This window comes from Pogona vitticeps, chromosome 1 (assembly GCF_051106095.1).
Source record: "Pogona vitticeps strain Pit_001003342236 chromosome 1, PviZW2.1, whole genome shotgun sequence".
NCBI lineage: Eukaryota > Metazoa > Chordata > Lepidosauria > Squamata > Agamidae > Pogona > Pogona vitticeps.
Window position 1 is genome coordinate 139,854,481 of NC_135783.1, and position 24,343 is coordinate 139,878,823.

Genomic DNA, 24,343 nt, shown 5'->3' on the forward strand with positions numbered 1-24,343 from the left:
TAAATCATGATGACAGGGAGATTTCCCTGAACAATGGGAAATCAGGACAGTGTAGTTCCCGAAGCTGTGTTTGCAAGTGTCCCTGGAAATCCCAACCAGGGTTCTTTAGCAGGGCCAGTTGAGTGCATTTGACCCCTGCCGAGTGGAGCGGTGAAATCCTTATTCTAGTCAAAGGCGTAAAAAGCTCCATGCAAGGATTTGGGTTGCCCAGTGATGACAGGAGTGACGGCCCCACGTTTGCAATCAGATTCCGCCTAGAGTGGTCTTTTAGGCCAGATGGGCGGAGTATAAAATAAATAAATAAAATAAAATAAATTCATTGACCTTCCCATCCCAACATTGTTTCCTGTACCCCTTTTTAAGCATCAAGAAGGGATGAATAATTATTTTGAAGCAACAGATTACAAGGAGCACAACTGAGAGATATAGGCATATATAAAAAAAGACAATGCTAAGCTATAATGACACATTTCCAAAGTAATGTAATGAGTAGAAACTTTATTAGCATATCAGATAATGTCTAATTATTTTTGAACAATATTTTCAATGACATCCTTAGAGTCATTTTGACAGGAATTTCCCAGCGTTCACATCGCTTTTAATTCCAAGGCATTTTTTTTAAAGTGCAAGAGAGAGAAGTAGCACCAAAGTAACAAGCAGCAAGGAGTTACTTTTCAAGTGTTCTAATGAGGAGTGATGACTACAAATTATTTCTAAAACACTGTAACGAATTACAAATACTAATTAATTTTTTCACACTAACTTCCGAGTTCTGAACATATATTTGCCCTTTTATGAAAAAAAAAAACCTAGAGGATTACAGAATTATAGGTGTGATGTGGAGACTATGGGACAGGGTCCTCTGGGTAATCTGATACTTTGCCTGTAATTTTTAACTTTCAGGAGGAGAGGACTCTTGGTACCATGATGGGGAATCCAATAGGCTCCTAAACCAGCAACAAAGTAGAGGTGGGAGAATGGGCAGGCAGTTTTCTACCAGTTGTGTTAGTGAAAACCTGTTTCAGGCTTCTAAAATCTTGAATAAAGAATACCAGTTTACCGGATATGCTGACAAGCCATTCAAAGCTGTATTTTGAGCTATTATTAAAACAGTTTTAATAAATCAACTCAACATTAAGTCTTTGTGGTTTTGTATTGATTTAATGCGGCTTCACCCAAATCACCCATGGGATAGTCTTCGGCCCACTACTCAGTATGTTTGTCCGCAGTCCTCAGTGGCTTATAAAACATTATTTGGAGGGGGGGGAGACACCCATAGAACATACCCTTAGAATACATGTTTTCCTAAGGTTCCCAAATGATATTCTTCAGTAATTTGCTCCAGTACTTGATTACTCTTTCTGATTTTAAAAATGTACTTAACTTCTCTTTCAATGAGCCATCTGGTCCCTGAAGTATTGTTTTAATTAAACTTAACAAAATAGTTATTAAGTAGAATTTCTTCAAAGGATCTATATCTGTACTTCAAGGTTTTTTTTTCCATGACAGCATGTTAATGGAATTGAAGTTTTCTAATAATGTAGTACATTTTTCTCACCCTCCCCCCCTTTTTTTAAAAAAAGCTCAGCATTAAGTGGTACCCATTATACCTAAAAGGATATTGCCTCTGAGGAATGGGCCTGAGATAATATCTTTTCATTTAAAGAAGATTTTTATCCTGGACCAATTAATTTAAAATGAGAACATCTCATTCATAAAAGCTCATAATTAAGAACATGGGTTGCTTGCAATCTGTTGAGGTTTTGCTCCCAAGAAGATTTGAAAATGAAAGCTTCTGGCTGAAACCTTGGAAAGCTCTTTACCCTCACAGTCAATGATACTGGCTAAATACAAGATAATTAGTTACATCTGCATTTAGTCCCCTAATTGAGAGAAAGGTGGCCTACAAATGAAAACAAGCAAATAAACAAATAAACTTTATTTTAGATTACAGTTATCCAATAGATTTTGGAGGGTCTTTCCCCAATGTCATCTGCTCGACCCACCAGATCTTCTCAGGCCAGACTTTTCCATGTAGTCACTTGGAGAGAGACCCCAAAGTCATCTGCTTGAGGCAGGGCCTTCTTTGTGGTGGCACCAGTGTTATGGAATCAGCTCCCAGAGGATCTGCACTGAGTTCCCTCCCTGCTTTCTTCTAGGAGGCAATTGAAAACTGGTTTTTAGGAATGCCTTTCAAATCGATCCTAGCTGAATTTCTTGCCTTCTGCTCTGCTTTTTTTTTGGGGGGGGGGGAGAGTTGTTTCTGGCGCCATCTGGTCTAATGCTACCTGCTATTCCTGTTTTAATTTACTGGCAATTGTACTTTTATATTGGTTTTAGCTGCTTGTAAACTGCCCAGAATAGTATGCACACACTAATGGGGCGGTATAAAATTAAAGTAATAAATAATAATAAATAGATTTCACAATTTTTAAAAGTAAGTTGCCAACACCTCTTACAGCAAAACCCTTTTTCCACCAGTAACTGAAACAGGAGACCTGAATTGCTTTTGGCAGCTGTAATGTAAAGAACTGCACTTGTATTGTGGAAAGGTGGAATGCAGATTGATTAACCCAACTGTTGTTTTTGCTGCCTGTTTTATGTGCACAAATTAGCCCTGTCTAGAGTTCAAGCGGAAGCCCTGATGTTCGCATGAAACTCCTGCCAAAGCAGGTACTGTATGTTCACTCCAGCGGAAAGAGTAGCTCGTCAGGTCTTTCCCGGATGGACAGGGAGTAGGGGTAGAACAAATACGTATACCAGTTAGGACTGGCTGATAAATTTCTGCTTGTTCCTGCTCAAACAAGAAGACATCATAGGAATAACACGGCACCGTTAGTCGAAGCGGTTTCTTTGCTTGTGGGAGGAAAAGATGAATAAGTGATGAGCACCTCTTGGTTATAGATTCAGAATTAAATGTTAAGTATCCAGTTGGATCTCGCCGTCGATGTGCTTAAAAGACAGCCGCTCTGAGCATGACTAAGTCTGGAGCCAACGTTGCACTTGACATTCTCTATTCATGATCAAAATGTGTAGTAACAGCTTCTTGTGAGGGGCTTGCAGGATCAGTCACATCCGAGGAGGGAAAGCAAAGGGCCATCTCTGAATTGCCTCTGAAACTTACTGGTTTTCCTTCTCTTAAATGGGCATTGGTGTGCAAATCCGTAGGTTGAAAAAGAGTGGTTTTGGTGTTTCAGAAATCAGGTCCCACTTCAGACTTGTATACACAGGAGGTATATTTATTTTGGCCTAATCATTTCACCTTCTAGGGCTGTGGTTCCCAACCTTGGGTCTCCAAATATTCTTGGACTAAAATTCCCAGGAGTCTTCACCACTAGCTGTGCTGGCCGGGATTTCTGGGAGTTATAGCTCAAGAACATCTGAGGACCCAAGGTTGGGGACCACTGGTTTAGGGAATGGTTGCTTTGTGACACACCGTGCTTTAATGGTCACTGTTTTGTGAATGGGCATACCCCTCTCATGATAATCATTTTGTGAGTGTGCACAATGTCCACCAGCACCCCAAATGGTTGGGACTCATGGTTTAATCAGAAGAGCACTGAGCTTAACCTTTAGTTGATAGATCCATGATGTTAATTCAGTTAAGGGTACAGTGGTGCCTCGCTTAACGAGGATAATCCGTTCCAGTGAAATTGTTGTAGAGCGAAATCCTCGTTAAGCGAAATAAAAAATCCCATTGAAACGCATTGAAAACCCATTCAATGCGTTCCAATGGGCTTAATAACTCACTGTCCAGCGAAGATCTTCCATGGGGTGGCCATTTTCGGTGCCTGTAAAGTGAGGAATCCATCCAAAACCACAGCGGGGAGCCATTTTACATAGCAGGCGGCCATTTTGAAGCCACCGATCAGCTGTTTTAAAAACGTCATCTAGTGAAGAATCGGTTCCCGAAGCAGGGAACTGATTGTTGGGAAGTGAATTTTACCTATTAAAACATTGTTTTGCGATCACAAAAGTGATCGCAAAACAGTCATCGTATAGCAGTTTTGACATTTAACAAGGTAATTGTTAAGCGAGGCACCACTGTATATCCATTTATTCTAGTGTATTCATGTGTTAAAGAATTTTTTAAAGGCAATGACATTGTTCTTTGTTTCTAAGAATACATTAAAGCTTTGGGTTATAAAATCACAAGTTTTGTTGTTGTTTTACTTCAGCAATGGTAAACAATTTATGTATACTCTACCTAGAACATCCTGAGAAGGGTCACCATAAGTGAAGATTGATTAGTGAGCACACAACAACAGCAATGTTTCCCTGAAAATAAGACCTAACCTGAAAATAACCCCTAGTAGGATTTTTCAGGATTCCCGTAATATAAGCCCTACCCCCAAAATAAGCCCTAGTTAAGTGAAACTCTGCCCTCCACCCTTGTGCAGCAACCAGAAGATGACATGGCTGTAAAATAAAACGTCCCCTGAAAATAAGCCCTAATGTGTTTTTTGGAGCAAAAGTTAATATAAGACCCTGTCTGGGGAAACACGGTAATATTAGCATTATCATTGGCCTTGTCATAAAAACAGCAATATAGTGTAGCATTTTTGAAATATGTAAGTTTATTGAACTAGTAATTGAATTTGTTAACTGAACCGATTAAAGAGATTTTATTTGATTTGTTATCTTCGTAGCCTTTTAATCAGTTATTTATTTCATTGGTTGAAAAGTAAGTGATAAATCTGATAAAGTGCATCTCAGTGGGTTAGGTGTCTGGCTGTGGGGCCAGAGGTTGGGAGTTGGATTCTCCAGTATTTCTCCTGCAAGTAGAGCCAGTCGTAGGGCACCCCCCAAAAGAAAGGAATAGCAAACCACTTCTGAGCATTCTCTACCTGGAAAACCCTGAAAAGGGACACCATAAGTCAGAATGGACTTGATGGGACATCATGAAGATGATGATGATGATTGCAAAAAAAAAATTTTTTTTTACAGTTGTGAGAAATGGGAATGGAAATCACATTTGAAAGCATTGTTTGGCAATAATGTTAAATCAGGATCCCTTGCTTGGAAGGCATTTGATCCATATTGAGCTGCAACAATCTATGCTCATGTTTATTTAGCTGCAGCAGCTAAATTTAATGTGCAGAATCTAGCTATTGAATCAAAAGTTATTTCAAGCAAGTGCAAATATGCTGTCCGGTAGCATATTCCTATTAATGCATCACATTTTATTACATGAAGGAATGAAGCCCGGAACTCTGCTGTGTGTTAGTCTCTTGTGGCAAAATGTAATTTAAAAGAGAGAGAGAGAGAAACCAACCACTGCATTAGATGCAGGCATTTTAAACTACCACTATAAATACGTACGTTTACTGTGGAGTAATATCTGCTGAGCAAGCTGAATAGCTCAGTGAGTTACATAGAGCCAGAGGTTGGGAGTTCAGTTCCCCACTGTGTCTCTTGGGTAAAAAGCCAGCCTGTGCAGCCTTGGGCAAATTGCACAGTCCCAGAGCATCCCCAGAAGAAGACAGGGATGGTAAACCATTGTGTATTCTGTATCTAAAGAACTCTGGGAAAAAGTCACCACAAGTCAGAATTTACCTGCATGCAATTATTATTGTAATGTCTGTTGAACACGGTTTAATTTCTAGTAAATATACACAGGACTGCATTTTTAGTAAAAGTGAGGGGGGGGGAAAGAGCTGCATTTCAATAATAGGTAGTCTTTGAGACAAGTCTGACATATCTTCCATTAATTTTGTTTCTTCTTTGTGGTCTCTGTGAATGCACACAAATGGGTTTAATCTGTGCTTGCGCAGAGGTTTCTAGAATCTTCTAGAGCATAACATTTGTTTGCCAGGACTGCCCCCCTGATACACATGGTCCACCTGTCCTGGCAAGTGCCTCAGTTTCTTTTTGCGGCTGCTGAGGTTTCTTCTCTCAGATGAGCTGCGTTCACGCCCTGCATTTGAAAAGGAATTGATGGAATAGATCTTCTATTGTGAGAGACTCTTTATATCTTCTTCCTTCCACCTCCCTTTTGTTCCCCTTTTTAAATTTTCATTTAGTTTATGGCCTCCTCTGGATCGTTTAAAAATGGTGCACTTTGTGCCCCAATAAAATTCCATTCATCAATGGCCACAACTTCGCCTATTCTGCCTGGGCGAAGCTCACCAATCAGCTTCTTGTCCCTTTTGTAAAAAATTTACGAAACAGGCTCTTAAGTTCAGGCAGCAACACCTATGGTCTTATCTGTGGGAACGTTCCCTTCATCCCATACCGACTACGGAGCCTGCACCACCTTCTCAGGTTCAGTCGGCTTCCCCAGGAGCCTCTGTTGCTTCTTCAGCGAAATTGAAATCCAAGACTAAGAACACTACCAAGTCCACCGCAGGTGCTTCGACACCAAAGTTCACATCGATACAGAAGTCTTCTCTGGTACCAGACCAACAGCCCAAGCCAAAAAAGGCAAAGAAATTATCCTCGAAACATCAAAAGGACAAAGCGACCTCTTACATCCCACTTCAAGAGCAGCGCACCGTTTGTCTCGATTCTATATCCGTGGAGGATGACGATTATATGCCTTCGCCGTCAGGTCAGCCACCTTCGCCTCTCTTGGCTCAGTCCCCATCATGGGGTAATACCTCGGCTAAGGTTACAGTACTGCCCCGTTATGACCACTTGAGCCCTTCGGGTTGCTCTGTCTCCGAGTGTCAGTCGGATTCCAGTTCCATCGCTGATCCGCAACCTCCGCATAAGCGAACTGGAAAGGTACATCATACACTGGAGACTGGTCCTACTGATGTCAACGCTCCACTTCCACAGACGTCAGCGGGACTGCTTGCATCTCATGACTCGCTTTCACGATACCGTCATCCCTAGAGAGTTACTCCCTATGAGTCACCTGCATATTATGACGTGCTGCCACAATGATTCTGGCACCGTTGATACTGATACTGGTGCCCTGAAACAGAGGTATACATGGAACTTAAACGCCCTCCAGTACTCATACTACTATTCCGATTCTGACTCTGAATCTCCCCCTCCATATCATCCACGATACTATGATTAGTCCTCCTCAGCAGATGACCTCTCGATACCGATACCAAAGGTTCAGAAGTCCTCCCGGAAGAGGAAGCAGACCTCCTCGCATCCTTCCTCCAAGACATTGGTACTGAAATGAGCTAGAACATTGTCCAAGCACTTGGTACCGCATACCCATCAGCAGGTTCACCCACCATCATTTCAGGTCATCACCACTACCTATACTGGTCCTTCACCAGTACCCCATGACACCGCTCATACTCGTCGGTCTAATCGGATTAAACCAGGTAAACCTACTCAAGTTCCAGCTGTTAAACAAGTATCAACAAACAAACCAGTGCACCAGCCAATACAATTGATGACCCGTCTTCCCCAGGTCAATCTTTGCCATCACCATCACCGGACTCTGATCCTTCTGATTCCATGGCACTCCCAGAGTCTCCTCCTAATCTGCCTACACCTGACTCTGATGTTGCCGATGTAAACCCTCCTTCTCCATCAGAGGACTTCACGTCGTAGAGCCTCAGAACTTGCTGCTCTTTGAGTCGACCATCCTTTTCTTCAGTTTTACCCAGACAAGGTCACTCTTTATCCCGATGTTTCTTTTCTTCCAAAGGTTATCTCTGAGTTCCATCTTAAACAACCCATCGTTTTACCTACCTTTTTTATGTCACCAACCACTGACTTGGAGCATTCTCTCCACCTCCTAGATGTTTGGTGAGCATTGGCCATCTATGTTTCAAGGACTGCCTCTTTCCACAAATCCAAGAGACTTTTTGTTTCTCCACACATATCACACGGAGGATCCCTTGTTTCCTCCCAAACCATCTCTAGGTGGCCTGCGGTGACCATACACTTGGCATATCAGCTGGCTAAGAAATCTCTTCCAGTTGGAATTAAGGCTCCTTCTACGAGGGCAGTGGCTTCTTCCATAGGGTTCCTCAGAGGCGTTTCTGTCCCGGATATCTGCAGGGCTGCTACGTGGGCCACACCTTCTACCTTTGCCTCTCATTACCACTTGGACATCCAGGTTAAATCAGATGCTGCTTTTTGCCATGCAGTCTTGTCATCTGTTCTTCTCTGACGTCCCTCCTCTGGACAGGTAAGCTTGTTAATCACCCATTAGTGTGCATTCACAGAGACCACGAAGAAGGAAGAGAGGTTACTTACCTCTGGTTCTTCGAGTGGTCATCTGTGAATTCACACTTCCCGCCAGTCTTTCCCTCTGTCTGTCACATCTGTTTTACTTTATTCAGCGGCGGGCAGTTTGGGAACTGAGGCACTTACCAGAACAGGCAGACCACATGTATCAGGGAGGCAGTCCTGGCAAATGAATGTTAAGCTCTAGAAGATTCCGGAAACCTCTGCACAAGTCCAGATTAAACCCATTAGTGCAAATTCATAGATGACCACTCAAAGAACCAGAGTTACAGGTAAGTAACCTCTCTTTTTATGTCTTCCATCTCTGATAAAAGTATTCCGGCAATAAGCTTGTTGCCTGCTGAACACTGTCCATGTCTTACACACATTTTCATATCCCTATCTGTTTTATATCAATATAAAATAGTAATAATATATCACTCAAGTAGCTCTCAAAATGTGAAGCAATATCCCTCGATGAGTGCAAGACAGCAAATTAGCTGACCTCTTTTATGAGGGTCTGTGGCAGCTCCCCCCCTCACCACCAGAGGTTTCAAAGCCAAATGTTCCAGGTTAAAACTCAAAATGATAGATTCAGAGTGTAGCAGTAGCTGCAATGCTTCATCTAGTCGATTTCCACAGTATCATATTATATATGCAAGTCATCTTCTCCAGGGCCTTTAGATTAAGCTAAGCTCTTCTGCGGGGCTCAGTTGAACACTCATCTCTTCTAGCACTGAACAAATTTGCTCAGTAAAGCCAAAAGGCGGTCTGCTCCCATCGTATTCATGTATGTAGCATTTCTTCAACAAAGTCATCTATAAAATTTGATTAATACTTTAAGATGTTAAGTTTTTAGATGGGACGAGATACTTGCTGCTAGGCTAATGGTGGAGATAAAGCACAATGTGAATTAGATGCTCAAACTGCTAATTTTCTTAGGTGTGATATTAAAAGAACTGCTTGATTGAACAGAAACCCTGGGAATACACTCTCTAAATTGATTAATTGAATTGATTAATCTGAAACAACCATCATCCCCGTGGGCCAGATGGTAATGGCACAGATAACCTGTGAATGGCAAGCTTCTACACGAAGTCAGGAAAAGCCAGAGGAAATTCTTTGTGCAAGCATAGTTTTATTCATATTGTCTAAATAGAAACTAAAATATCCAGTAAGGCCTTCCAGAATCTTCCATGACAATGGGCCAAATGTGTGCCGCCAAAGAGAGAAGCTGAATCCTTAATAAAGCTTGGGTTGGAGGTGTTCCAGATTGTGGTATTACACAAAACTTGAAGGGGATGTTTAAAAATTATAAGAATTGTTCCATGTTTCGTTTTTACTGTCAACCATCGCATGTTCTGTTTTTTTAACAATCTGGGGTATTTTCTATTCCCATAAAAATACCAGTGGGCTCAGGGGTTAACATTAGGGTTAGAGCTTGATCTAAATTTGCACTCCTTGTAGTTCTCGAACCTACGGAGAAGTCCAGTGTCACTCCTGCCGTTCTCTTGTGACAGCCTGTTGACACCCACAGTCTATCAGAATGGGTTAAGTTTTTAAAAAGTCAAAAGGTTTTTTAAAAAATGCATGAGTTCTAGAAATGCAGTCTTGTTAAAAGAACATTTTAAGGGTAACATTAATTGGAATTTTGATTGACAAAAACCTTAGTTTTGACACGTCCCTGCAGATGTCAGGCACATGTCAGTCTGTACTCTGCCTCCTAAAGGGAACCTAGAACTCTCAAGAACCTATGGCATTTTCAAGGTTTTCTAAAAACAACATATGAACATCAGGAGCCTCAAGGTGAAGAACCATTGCTCTATAGCAGCGACGGTGAACCTATGGCACACGTGCCATAGCTGTCATGCAGAGCCCTCTCTGCGGGCACGCGAGCCATAAGTCACTGGATCGCTACCCCTGGCAGCCAAACCTGAGGAAGAGGCTGCAGCCGCAGTGCTAGCACCCTGACAGGCGGAAGGCCAGGATTTGGAGCAGCCGCCGCCCGCTGGTTTGTTTGTTTGTTCCAGTTTGGGCACTTGGGCTCAAAAAGGTTCGCCATCACTGCTCTTGCACTTGCAGTTACAAGTTTGAGCACTTGCAGTTACAAGTCTCCAGCATAACACTATAAGAAGCTTTGACCAAAAGTATAGTCTTGATCAAAGCCTTGTCCTTCCTCCAAATGTCTCTGTAGATCATTCTCAAGGTAACGCTCAATTCTGTAGTAGCAGCAAGAACAAATCCCATTAGCAATTTTCAGGACAAACACAAGCAGCTAACTGTACTGTGAATGTGGAAGTTTTTTTAAAAAAAAATATGAACTTTATTATGTGCCACAGTAAAAGTTGTCAGGCTGGAATCATATCCATGCTTCAGAAAGTCAACATATGCAAACACTTTGATTTCTGATAACTCAGACCCTCCATCAGCAGTTTGGGAAACTCCCTCTCTTTTTGGGGAGGTGACTCACTGCGAAGAGTGAGGTTCGTAGCTTGGGGATACACCTGGACCCAGCGCTTACCATGGAAACTCAGGTAGCGTCAGTGGTCTGTTCCGCATTTTTCCATCTTTGGCGGATTGCCGAGCTGCGTCCCTATCTTGATGTTGGGGCACTCACTACTCCGGTCCACGCACTTGTAATCTCGAGATTAGACCACTGCATTGCACTCTACGTGGAGCTACCTCTGAGATTGATGCAGAAGCTCCAAATGGTGCAGAATACGGTGGCCAGACTTCTTACTGGAATGAAGAAATACCAACACATCACTCCCACCCTGGCTGCCTTGCATTGGTTGCCCATACGCTTCCGCGTTGATTTCAAAGTTTTAATGATTACATATAAGGCCCTAAACGGTTTAGGACCTTGATACTTGGCAGAGCGCCTCCTCCCGCCTAGATCTACCTGTACCACCCGATATAGTCAGGAGGGGCGATCGAGGAGCCTAATGCCGAAGGAGGACTGGAAATTAAAAACAAGACACTGGGCCTTCTCGGCAGTGGCTCCTTCTCTCTGGAACAAACAGATTGGCTTGGCCCCCTCGCTGGGTATTTTCAGAAACCAACTTAAGACCTGGTTGTTCAGACAGGCCTTCCCTCCAGGCACTACTTAACTTCTCTTTTTATCCTATCTTGAACTATTGTTGTCTTGTATATTGTTGAAAAACTGTTAATATATATTTTGAATTGTTTTTTATCTTGTATGTTGTGAGTCACCCAGAGTAGACTATGTTTACATGGACGGCATATAAATGCAATAAATAAATAAATAAATAAATACTCTCATTGGAAGTATTTTTCCCTCCTACAGAGGCATTTAAGGGAGAGGCCCTGCAAATTACAGTGGTGCCCCGCATAGCGAGGTTAATCCGTTCCGGATTAACCGTCGCTATGGGGAAACATCGCTATACGGAAAGGAAAACGCCATAGCTTCCTATGGCTCTTAAATTCACTGTTCTGCGAAGTTTCTCCATAGCGCCACTATTTTCGTGCCCTCGGTAAGCGAGGGCAGGGCGCAAAAATGGTGCAGGCGGCCATTTTCTGCACCCAGCGGCCATTTTGGAACCGCCGATCAGCTGTTCCCAAAATGGCTGCCAGGTGCAGAAATGATCGCGATGCGATGTTTAGCCTATCTAAACATCGCAGTGTGATCGCATTAGCGACCGCAAAAAACGGGTCGCTATGCGGATTCGTCGTTAAACGGTGCGCTCGTTAAGCGAGGCACCACTGTATTCCTGCTTCATCTTGCATAGAGACTTCTGTCTTTGTTCCAAATACTCATACTAATTTATTTTCAAAAATTGCTTATTGGAGCCGAAGCTGCCTTCCCCACCCCCACTTTGTGGGGCAGTCCCATCAAACCGGTGGTGGAACAAGGCATTTGCCACTTGACCTGCATAGCCATGTGGGAGAGGAAAGAGAGAGGAAGAAGAAGGCTCCAGTTATGACTGGATACGTTCAGTCTGTTCTGAAGACTGTAGCCAGAAATGCTGGTAAATACCATAGACTTTTTGTCGTGTTGTCTAAGACTTTTGGGTATTACAATTCACTGCATTTATGGGGCTAGAGTTGCGTCTATTTAGAGGTGCTCAAAGGGAGATAGTGGCATCTTCCCCTTTCTAAAGGAAGAGCGTGGATTGTCATGTACTGTCGGCAGAAGACATTTAATTAATGCATTAATGATACTAAATTAACAAGCGAAACATAGTCAGCATTAAATGTTAATAGCAATGAACTAATTTCCCAGTTTCTGATATTTAACATACTTTAACTAATTTTGAAACCTAGTGTTCCAAGCTCTGCTGCCGGGATACTAATATGTGCCTGGATGAGGGCTGAAGTGAGTGTTAACGTTTATAAAGTAATATGGAAATGGTATCTGTGTCCTGTAAAATTAAATATCATAGGTTCTCATTATTCTAAAATTTGTTGGAGATGTGGGCAAGAGGTTTGTGCCTATTTTCAAATGTGGTGGGAGTGCAAAGTAGTGTTGAAATTTTGGGAAATAGTATTTAAAGAAATGGAACAAATGTGACATTTAACAATAGCTGTTTCCCTACTGTTTGTTTTTTGAAGAAGAACAGTATGATTAGGCTACGAAAGAGTTAATTGTGAGGCATGGTAATGTCTGAAATTAACTGAACAGTATAATGAACTTTGGGAAATAGTTATCAACTTGAGAAGGGCCCAAACCACCACAGCGGTGGTTCATGCTGGTTAATATTTTCCGGCCAATCGCGTGTTTGGTGCTTCCTCGCCCAGAGGTTTTGGGGGGCACGGAAGCCAGGGCACTGCCTCTGACTGGGTGTCTGTTGAAGGAGGGTGGGGCTGGGAAGCACTGAACACTTGTTTGGCCGGAAAATAAGCTAATTTGGCAAATCATGCCCATCTCCATTATCAACAATACATTGACAATGGGATATACATGTATATATAGTAATATTTAATAAAAAGGGATTATTAAAAGTGAATAAGCTTTTTGAAACATGGCAAGGGAAAGGTGAAATTTGTTTACCTAAACATGAGATAATGTTATTCTAGAAGGGCATCCTCATAACATATGAAATATATATCTATTTCTCCTGGTCCCAGTGTTGGGTGCACCAGTATTAGTTAAGATTTTTTTAAAAAATTGTGTAGATCTTTTTAAAGTTACGTGTATGTTTACTAGTCTATTTTTTGTTTCCTTTTATGCTGAATAAAATTAATTTCGAAGGAGAAAAACGAACAGCAGGTTCTGGGGAGAGGATTCAGATCAAAGCTGTGGCATGTTGGGGGTTAAGTGTTTTCCTGGGGCCATTTTGTGAGCTACTTTGCTAAATTGGCTCCCTGAAAGTTGTCAGGTGGGAGTGTTACTGTAAGAGTTTTAAGGCCCAAAGCCGTTTGGACCCCTTCAATGGCTGCTTTGAAGAAGAAGAGAGATGGCAAGAAATGTTATCTGAGATATCTCGTGCTTTGCTTAGTTTGCCCCTAAAAGCGTAGTGGAAAGATCTCTCTTTCTTTCCAAGAGTTTATATCCCACTTTATAGATACCAAAACACTTGGCTTGTACTAGAGAGTCCAGTCTTCCAGATAGTCTGTGTCATGAAGATGCTACAATTTTCAAACTCTTTTTCCTGAGCTACTTGCCATGTAGTTCCATTCAGGCTTTCCTTTGTTCTATTTATGTCATTATTTATTTAATCTTATTCACATGGCTTTTGAGATTGAACATAATAATAAATGGAGATGATGCACATAGCACATGCACACTAGACCTGGCCATATCACGAATGCCTTTTAAGTGCCATCCAGCGTATAAATATAGTGGGACTCTAATAGGGTTTTCAAGATATGTGAGGTATTTAAGAGCACTGCATGATTCACTCAAGAGATTCCCTCCCAATCCTGCGTCTCCATAAGCCACAATATATCCTAGCCCATCCCCTGGAACCTTAAGGGAAGGGCATATTTCATGGATTGTAGCAAGGAAGGAAGGGAAAGAAAGGTTGGATAAAAATTAAGAAACAGTTATACATTTTTATAAGAATCTTTTTTTCATTTTCTCCCTCCTCTTTACCCAGCGTCTGCAATAGGCCAACCTATCTATCTATCTATCTATCTATCTATCTATCTATCTATCTATCTATCTATCTATCTATCTATCTATCTATCTATCTATCTATCTATCTATCTATCTATCTATCTATCTATCTATCTATCTATTTCTGGCTTTAGAGTTCGATGGCTTTCATGATTTATATGGGAACAGCAAGTGTAGCAGAATGATACTGATTTCTTTTTTGTAATGCCCTGGATTCCTCCAGGGTGAAGTCAAACAAGAATAGCAATTTTCCCCAAGAACAGCTACATTGTAGGAAAGAATTTGGCATGGTGCTTCGTTAGCCATTTTTTACTTAATGAAATGCGCTTCTGGCTCTCACCAGGTAGTGCCTCATGGACAGGTTCCATCTGGATTTCACATTTATGTCAGGCACTCTTCTGAAAAGGAAGGAAGGAAGGAAAAGGGAAAGGAAGATGGTTTTATTGGAATGGTCACATTTACCTAAATGTTGTGGGTGGCAGTTCATGGAAAGCACTTTCCGTAGGAAATGGTATTTTGTTAGGTCAAATTATTTGTCTGTCTAGCTCTTATTGTTTGCTTTGACCAATATTTCTTCTAAGCCATGCAGGAGCAGGCAGCCAAGCAAGTGTTAACACCCATTTGCTTCTGGTTGCTGCTGAACCCCAGGTGCAAGGGTGGAGCTCCTGCACAGCACTCCAGAAAATTAGAGGGAATGTTGAATTTGACCAGCAGAGATACTTTCCATTGCCAAAACCAGGATGTTCTGTACGGGTAATAAAGTAGGGTTTGTCTAGATCGGAGTCTCCAAACTTTTCACTATGAGGGGCCACACTGGATATTTTAAACATTTTTGAGGGCTGAAGGAACAGGAACGTACGTGCAACCTCACACCCAGCCCCACCACATGCACGCGCACACACATGTGCACGCACACCCCACGTACACCCCCACGCGCACACCCCTGCACACATGGATGGCTGCACATATGTACGCACGCACACAGGCACCCCTGCATGTAGTGGCTGAAAGGAATCGGCCAGATAAAACACACCAGGGGTCTCCAAATTATGGCCCTTGCCAGATAAAACAGCAAGGGCCATAATTTGGAGACCCCTGGTCTAGATAAACATAGACATAGTATAGAGTTTAAACATAATACTAAACTGGTTCATAGAGACCAAAAGCAGAGGCTTCCAATCTCCTCCTTGGGACTTGCCCTTTTAGCCTTAGACCGTATTTTGGTGAGGCATCTGTATGTGAATGCACCAGCCATAATCCTTAGTGCATTGGTTAGAAGATGCTTACATGCTGTCCTTCAAGTCAGTCAAGAGCTTGGCTTGGAGAGGATCTGTGAGTGTTTCTGATGATAGTTTTGGCTGTGTGGGAAGCCTTCCTCGTATTTCTGAGAACCATTACTTTAGATATGAATATACAGAAGAATATGAATATATACACAAAGTCTCACATATGTACATTTTTTGGTAGTCTACGCTAAAGGGCTTCCAATATTTATCCTACATAATGGCTATCCCATTTCCCCTGTTCTTGCTTGTAGGCATATTCTACACTCGTATACTTGCACATTATGGGGTTCTCATGGAAGCTGTGGGTGCCCATTCTTTTCTAGGGATAATAGAAATTGTAGCCCAAGATGTCTGAGGGGTACCAAGCTGCTGCATTAGTACAGTTACTTACAACATAAAGGAGTCACAAAAGTCTCCAGAGCTCGTGATTCATGAAATGTACCACCAAAGTCCTGCTTGACAGCTTTCCGGGGTCAATAACCCAGGTGTTGTTGCATTCCTCAAGACTTCTCAAGTACTTTGCAAGCTTATTTGGGTACAAGGTGTGGGTAGAATCTACTGGGAGCCTCCTCCACTCGGAAATATTTCCCTCCCTCCATTCCCAGACATAATGGGCTTTCCCAACAATGTATCTTTCTTTGTAAACTGCTTGGCTGAAATACTGAGATTTCAACCTGTTTTCTCCCCTGATACCATCAGGGATGTAAGTTCAAATAAGTGAGCTTAATTAGGGTGTGGGTTGCGTTAACTGTACTACGAGAAAGGACTTTTAAAAAATCTCTTGACTCCTGCACAAGTCATTGCAGGATCAAGGAGGACTGTGACGTAAGAGAAGCCTCCAGTACTCGTCCCCAGCCTTCTTCGCTTTTGTAAATGTCAGTGCCCCGATAATTATGGGCATCGTGTTGTCTAGCCAAATATAGATAAACTGAAAGGAGCAACAACGACAACAACAAAAGCTTTAGAAATCAGACTGGGATGGAGGTACATCAGTACACATTAGTCCCTTTCAGTCTGCTTTCTTATTGGGTTTTTTTTTTCTTTTAGCTTCTCTGTATGCTATCTGTGAGGCATCTGTAGTCATTTATTTTAGAGGGGGGGCAGCTGAAACATGAAAAAAGACAATAAATAAGAACAGATTCACATCAAGTGTGTATTTTTAAGACTGGCTTTGTGTTGGCATCCTATGGGAAATAATCCCTAGCAGACTTTCTAAGTAGAAATGTGCATTCAGATTCAGAAATATTCAGAATTCACTGATATATGCAATATTTGAGTAGTTCCAATTATACCTGAATCCAAATTTGATAGTTCTGACTACATGTCATAATACTGTAATACCTAATTTCAGAGCCTTATTTACTCCTTAAGATTAGAAAGCAAAAGGCTAGGTTTCTGCTTGTCAAGAACAGTGGTCCTCAACCTTTTTAACCCCACGGACCAGTTGGGGAAGGTGGGACACCCCTCGCCCATGTGTGTGCATGTGCAAAGGAGCGGGAGGGTGCTTGTGTGGGGACTCGTGCACATGCGCAAAGGGCAGCGCTCGGGTGGGCGGGTGCATGCTTGTGGTGAGGGAGTGCTCATGTGGGCGCAGGCACAAAGGGGCTGTGCAGGGGGGAGTTCATGAGGGCGGGTCTGTCTCCACGTCCCGGTCCAGCTGAGGCCACGAACTGGCACCAGGCCGCAGACCGGGGGGTGGGGTGGAGACCTCTGTATTAGAGGAAGGAGTGAAAGTGAAACGTATTTTTTCAGGCAACCTGGAGTGATTTCTTGAGAAATGAAACTTAAAGACACTCTGGCACCAAGGGGCAGTGGGGGCAGACAACTCAGTATTCTCTGATTGGTATTTCCATAGATTCCCCAAGGATGGGGGATTGGGATGAGAGCAAAACCTGTAAAGGATGTCTGTCTGTCTGTCTGTACCAATGACATCTGGAAGCAGGCACAGACACCAGAAGGTATTTTTTTTCCACATTGGTTCTTTCCAATTGAAAGATGGGCGTAGCCCAGGGAAGATGACAGCCCTGGATCACCAATCATTCCACCTGGTGGAGAACACTGGCTTCCATACATTTGTAGCACAACTGAGATTAGCGATTGCCAACCTGAACAGTCTTTAGCTGATATATAGGAGAGTGTCAGCAGCAGCCAGAAGCCCAGTGTCCCACTGGTGATGCAAAAGCTCTTGGAGACATTTGAGGTAGCATTCTTTAGAATGGTTGCGTCTGCAATTAAACTCAATAAATAGGAATATTACTAGACAATCGCAATGTATGTATTGTGTGAAAACGTACACTAATCACAACAACATTTTGAGAGTATTTTAATGCTAAATCAGTTGACTCAGACCAGTTCTGTACTGAGCTGTGCTTTTGAGATGTAAACAGCTTGCCTTATTGATTTTTCCCACCAAACGTGATGATATACAGGGTGTTTGTAAGATGTGACATGACTTTCAATTGTGCATTAGTTCTAAATGATAAACAGTTCAGTTTACTGCTGCAAGCAAGGCCTGGGAGAGCTGCTTTTTGAACTAATAATAATCATGTGCTGTCAAGTCCATTCTGGCTTACAGTGACCCTTTCCAGGTTTTAAGAAAACTCACAAGTGGTTCACTATTCCCTTCTTCTGGGGGATGCCCTGGGACTGTGCAGCTTAACCAAGGCTACACAGGCTGGCTCCTCTGGGATGCACAGTGGGGAACTGAACTCTCAACCTCTGGCTCTGGAATCAGAAAACAAACTCATTGAGCTGTCCAGCCAACTTACAACATACTAAATTCCCCAGCCAGCATGGCTGCTGGCTGCTTATGCTGAGCAAACCCTGAATCCCCCAACTAGCATAGCCATAAGAATATTTTTGAAATCCCCTGATTGATTTTCTACGATTTTTGAACTAAAAGCTTTATATTGCAAGCTTTGTTGTTGTTTAGTTGTTTAGTCGTGTCTGACTCTTCGTGACCCCATGGACCAGAGCATGCCAGTCCCTCCTGTCTTCCACTGCCTCCTGGAGTTGGGTCAAATTCATGTTGGTTGCTTCGCAGACACTGTCCAGCCATCTCATCCTCTGCCGTCCCCTTCTCCTCCTGCCTTCACACTTTCCTAACATCAAGGTCTTTTCCAAGGAGTCATGACTTTTCCAAGGAGTCATGCAAGCTTAGGACTGGTTTTTAGAGTCAGTCTAGGTCAACATCCTATGCTCCTTACTGCGAGGGCTTCTTTGCCTGTAGGTCAGTTTAGATTTGCCCTTTACTTTTTAATTTCCATGCCTAGGAGAGAAGGCACAGCATATTGAAAGCTCTGTCTTGATTCTCACTGGCAGCTTCTTGCTGTGATCATGAACAGCTACCACCTGCTCACTCTCTTTAACATCTCCGGAATCTGGCTGTGTCTGGGCTGTTAAACACCATCAGATGGAGTGCCTCGAGCATAATATAAAAATAATTCTTGATCAAACAATGGGTAAATAGTTGGCATTGCAAATATTGGGAGCTTATCTCCTAACGTGATAACTGACAGTTTGCTAAGTATTTACATCCAATGCAAATAAAGTCATGTGTTAGTATGGTCATGCGTTGAGAATCATACATTTATTATTTACAGTCTGCTGCTACAGAGCTAGTCACTGTGTATTTCTAATTGGTCCTAGTGAAGTGACTATCCTCTCCATTTGGGTACTTTAAAAAGCATTCTAATGCACCAACACAGCTGCGAACAGGCAGTTCAATTTAAAGCCATATTCTTCTCGCTTTTCTCCTTGCGACACTGTGAATGTTACGTAATCGACCCTCTCGCAGGGTCAACTTTTGCTAGAGAAACAACAGGACTAGAAAGAGGTGACACCTTCTTTTCTTCCTAGAACTTTATCTTTCCATCATTGACGAATTGGTGTTTTGATTATCAAAAGAGACTGGCAGAACCACTTTTGATGATGCTGGTGAAAGCCTTTTGTATATTTTTTCTTACTAAGCCATGTCTTAAATATATTCACAGTGGTACTGGGCTGGCCATAACTAGCTGAAAGACTGAAGGAATATTATAAACGAATGAAATGTAAGGTATTATTTTCACATAGAACGGTTTTACATTGTAATTATGTTTTATGGCCTTGCCTATTTTGTGTCATTTCTCTGTGTGCTCGTTGCCAAATGTTAAAAAGAGAGAAAGTGGAGGGGAGCCACCGTTTGCCAAGATCTAAAAGGCTTTAGAGTATTCCTGTGTCCAAAATATGTATTTTATTTCAATATGCCTGTTTCACTGTTTTCCAAGGGGCTTGTCAACCTTTATCAAAAGAACAAAGATTTGGCCCAGGATGGTTGGCTTAGTTATGAACACTTAGTCTTCCATTCCAGCTAATCCCAGTCTTTTTCTCCTCCCTTCATAACTGTTTCATGTAATACAATCAGCTCTTTTTCTCTTTTTCTTTTCTACGGAATTGAAGGAAGCTTCAGGGAGAAGTTGCAAGGGCCATGCGAGTGTTCATTCATTGTTCAAGTCCAACCAAAGGAAAAAAGACAAAATAAATCTTTCACAAAAGGCCCTTGTGTACCATTTCCATTATGATACGAACATTTTTCTAAGTGAAAAGAGGAAGCAGTGCCTGAGAGTAGAGGTGGGAGCGAGCATGCAATGTCTACAAGTACAGAATGCTTGAATTTTATTCATTTGCAGTGTTTGCTTTGGCTTCCTAGTCTGTACACAGATAGACAACAGTGGCCAGCCTATTGTTCAGTTCAACCTCTTACATAGTGGGCTGTTGTGCAACCAAACTGACAAGGGTTCCTCTTTCCATAAGTGTAGATTGGGCTTCCTCATTGGGAATCACTGTTTCTGCAGTGGCTTGCCCAAGAAACATGGTCCTGCATGAGGTTTTCTTCTCAGGAGAGTCACAGTAGGACCCTGGCCAGTGCACCTAGGCTGGTCACTTAGACATCCCAAAAGAGAAGACATACATTAATGAAAAGGAGGGTGCAAATTGGCATAAATCTTGCATATGCTAATTTGTACATTGTTGTTGTTGTTGTTGTTTAGTCGTTTAGTTGTGTCTGACTCTTCTTGACCCCATAGACCAGAGCACGCCAGGCCCTCCTATCTTCCACTGCCTCCCAGAGTTGTGTCAAATTCATGTTGGTAGCTTCAATGACACTGTCCAACCATCTCGTCCTCTGTCGTCCCCTTCTCCTCTTGCCCTCACACTTTCCTAACATCAGGGTCTTTTCCAGGGAGTCCTCTCTTCTCATGAGATGAATTTGTACATACATGTGCCAAATTAGAAATGATTTTTACAATTTGAACAAGAGAGCATAACTAGCCAACCTGCATGCCTGCAGAAGCTGCTGTGGAGAAGATCATTGTGGATAGACAACTTAAGGATCCCTAATCTTCCTCCCAAAATATTTTTGTAATCTTTAAATTAATTTGTGCTGGACAGATCTTCAAATGGACAAGAACCCTTTAAAAAGAGGAGGATTATGCTCTGGCAGTCTTCTGCTCAGATAAACAATAGCAGTTCACATGGACAACCAGAGTGTAACTCAAGATGCAGATATCAAAATACATTACAGTGGTGCCTCGCTTAGCTATCGCTCCATTGAGCGATGAAATCGCTTTGCGATGGACTTTTGGCAATCGCTGGAGCGATCAGTTAGCAATGGCCCCTATGGCTAAAATTCGCTTTGCGATGATCGCTGGGAAGCGATCATGGCAAAGTAAACTTTTTTAAACAGCTGATCGGCGGTTCCAAAATGGCCACCACTGTTTTGCCTCGCTTTAGAGGCACCCAAAATGGCCGCCGCTATGGAGGAATTTTGCTTTAAGGTAAGTTTTTAGCTCATAGGAACGTATTGAACGCGTTTTAATACGTTCCTATGGGCTTTTTAATATTGCTTAGCGATTAAATCACTTAGCGATTTGTTTTCCGGAATGGATTAACATTGCTAAGTGAGGCATCACTGTACAACTGTTTGGCTTTCATCATCATCATCATCTTAGAACTACTGGGGAAAAGCAAGTAAAGAAAGACGTGATGGATGTCTATAAATTTATAGGTGGCAGTGGGAATGTTCACAAGAAGTTCTTCTCTCATAATATTGGAACCTAGAGTCATCAACAAAAGCGGGAAGGTAAGGGGCGCAGCTGACTGAAATTCACTAGTCCTAGTCCAGAAATGGATGTGAGAGATTGCCTGTGGCTGGAAGAAGGACATTGTTCACCAGTGTGAGTGTCTGAGTGTCACAACACAGTAGAGTTTCTCTTACCTCTAGTATTATGCCAATCCATGTGCTTTATTTGGTGACTGGTCTCCAAAAGCTCATCCCAGGATTGTTTCGATATCTGATTTCACAAACTCGGAAGAGAGACTTATCAGTCATTTCTCCACAATATGATGCTTCAGCTCTAAACTACAGGCTATCCTCAGTGTCTGTTTCTGACTTTAGCCATAAACTCCTGACGTAGCTTTGCCAGATACAGTGGTGCCTTGAGCTGTGAACTTAATGTGTTCCAGGATGATGGTCGTAACTCAAGTTGGTCGAAACTCAAAGCACCATTTCACACAGGAATACACTGAAACTCGGTTAATCCGTTCCGGCCGTTTTTTGGTTGTATATCAATGCGTTGGTTGTATCTCAAGGCATTAGTCCCCATAGGAACTAATGCAAACGTGGTTAATCTGTCCACTGGGGGAGACTTTTTTTGTTACTTAAGATGACCTCTAAGGTTAAAAAAAGGGCAGGGAGGGAGCCTTTTTTCCGGTCATATCTAAAAGCGCCAGTCGCAAGTCAAACCGAAATTTTGTGACCAAAGCTGGCCATGACCAAAGCTTGACTTGGTCGCAAGTCAAGACATTCATAAGTTGAGGCACCACTGTACACTTTGAGCGTATTCCCGCTGCCAGAATACAGTAAATCCAAAAGTTCCGGGTTGGGGTGTGTGTCCTGTTGACAGTGGTGCAGCTTGTCAAAGTCAGTCATGGGTGCTGATTGTGATGGGGGAGGCGATTGTGAAGGCCATGGGGGGGTGATCAGGTGTGCAGTGAGGGTGCAGTCGGAGTTGATGGGGGTGATAGGACAAGCCGTGAGGGTCGAGTGGGCAGGCAGGGGGATGATTGGGCAAGTGGGTAGGGGTCATCGGGCAGGTGCCGCCTTTTTTAAAGCACAGTGTGTTCAGCATTTTTTTTTTCAAATTTTCTGCTATGGTATAGTGCTATATCAGATAGCAAGATTAAATCTGGGTTGTTTTCTGCAGAACCCGTGTTTTATTGTCCATGGGATTGAACCCTTAGTTCACTTTAGTCCCTTCCCCTCCATGTAATTGGGGTAATATATTAGTGTGAGAATAGATATCTCTTTCTCTTTCTCTCTCTCTCTCTCTCTCTCTCTCTCTCTCTCTCTCTCTGTGTGTGTGTGTGTGTGTGTGTAAATGTTTTTGGCTTAATTGTTTTGAAAAAATTATGTGCATTTATAGTAAGAGATGAAATAGCAGCAGTCAATCAAGCTGACTTCAGCTACATTATTTCCCACATTTTGTTAAGAAACATTGGAGTCCTGCTACAGTTTCCTGTTACTTTTAAGATGTTATATAATGTTCTTAAAACTAGCACCCTGCCTAGGAGCAGGAGCACATTGAAACCATTCCCACATGACATCTCAACAAGTTTTGAAGCAGAAGCATAATAGGCGGTGGCGCCCCCATGTCAGTCTAAGTTTAACATTGGGAAACTGTTCTTCATTCCTTCCTCTTCTCTGAGTTTAGAACAAAAGAACAAAGGAATCAAGCTCACAATATTGTTGTTATTTTTTTTTGTGGTTGTAAATTGGCAGGCAGGCTGGAGACACAAGACGAAAAGTTAACCATGGCTGAGGATTTTTCCTCATCTGCATAACTGGTACATAAGGGGGATTGTTCCCCTCCCTTTCCCCATGCTGAATTGTTGTGTAGGGTAGGAATTTTGGTGGGAAGAGAAGTGGGAAAGAAAACAGGATGAAAGCCAGACAGGAAGTGAAGAAGAGAAAGTAAGAAGGCAAAGGATAAAGGGGAAGAGAGATGGGCTGGCAGAAAGGGACTGTGTGGCCCTCTGCTACCACTGGCCCCACGTACCCCAGCATGGGATGACCACCCTAGACATGAAAGACGTCTCTTATCCTTGTTTTAAGCTATGCCGTGATAACACTGTGAGCATGATACAAGGGGTGTACATCAGCTGAGAACCTCCGGACACCAGCGTGTATGAAAGTTATCTTTTCCTGAGAGAATAGAAGCAGAGAGAAGGCAGCTGACCATCAGTCTTAAACTGGTACATTTGGCTGGTGGCCTCCACTGCTTCCATCCTCTGCTCACCAGAAATTGGAAAAATTATGTTTCAGGATGAAAATTCCCGGAATTCTGCAACCCTGCACAGGCTGTGGCATCTTGAGAATGCTTGAAGTCATAATCCACTGACTCTGGTCAGTGGCAGCACTGTAAATTTACAACATTCTTTCCCAAGATGTATGTTGTGTCTACAGTCCTTATAATTTCAAATAATGATATCCTGGATATATTTTTAAGCAATTTCCAAGTAGGTAGCTATGTCAAGCTGTCTCCATATGTTGGTAAAAATAAAAGGGAAGGAAGGAAAGATGGGGGAGGCAATATCTTATGAGTACAAAATACTTGGCATTCTTGTGACAGCCAAGTCTGCCCGATGTATAGCTGGTCACCCTGGCTAATATACAGCTCGATAGTCCAATTCCTGTATTAACAAACCATTGTCATTCTATCTCTTATCTGTATCCTCACCTGGGCATGACTCTCACTACCAGGCAAATAAATATAGGAGACATGTATGTGTGCTTCTTTGT

The 24,343-nt window shown here is 42.4% G+C and overlaps 1 protein-coding gene across 2 annotated transcripts in view; it reads left to right on the plus strand.

Moving 5' to 3' along the window:
• Positions 1-24,343, plus strand: part of VSNL1 (visinin like 1) — a 116,050-nt gene that overhangs the window by 12,578 nt on the left and 79,129 nt on the right. The window lies entirely within an intron of this gene.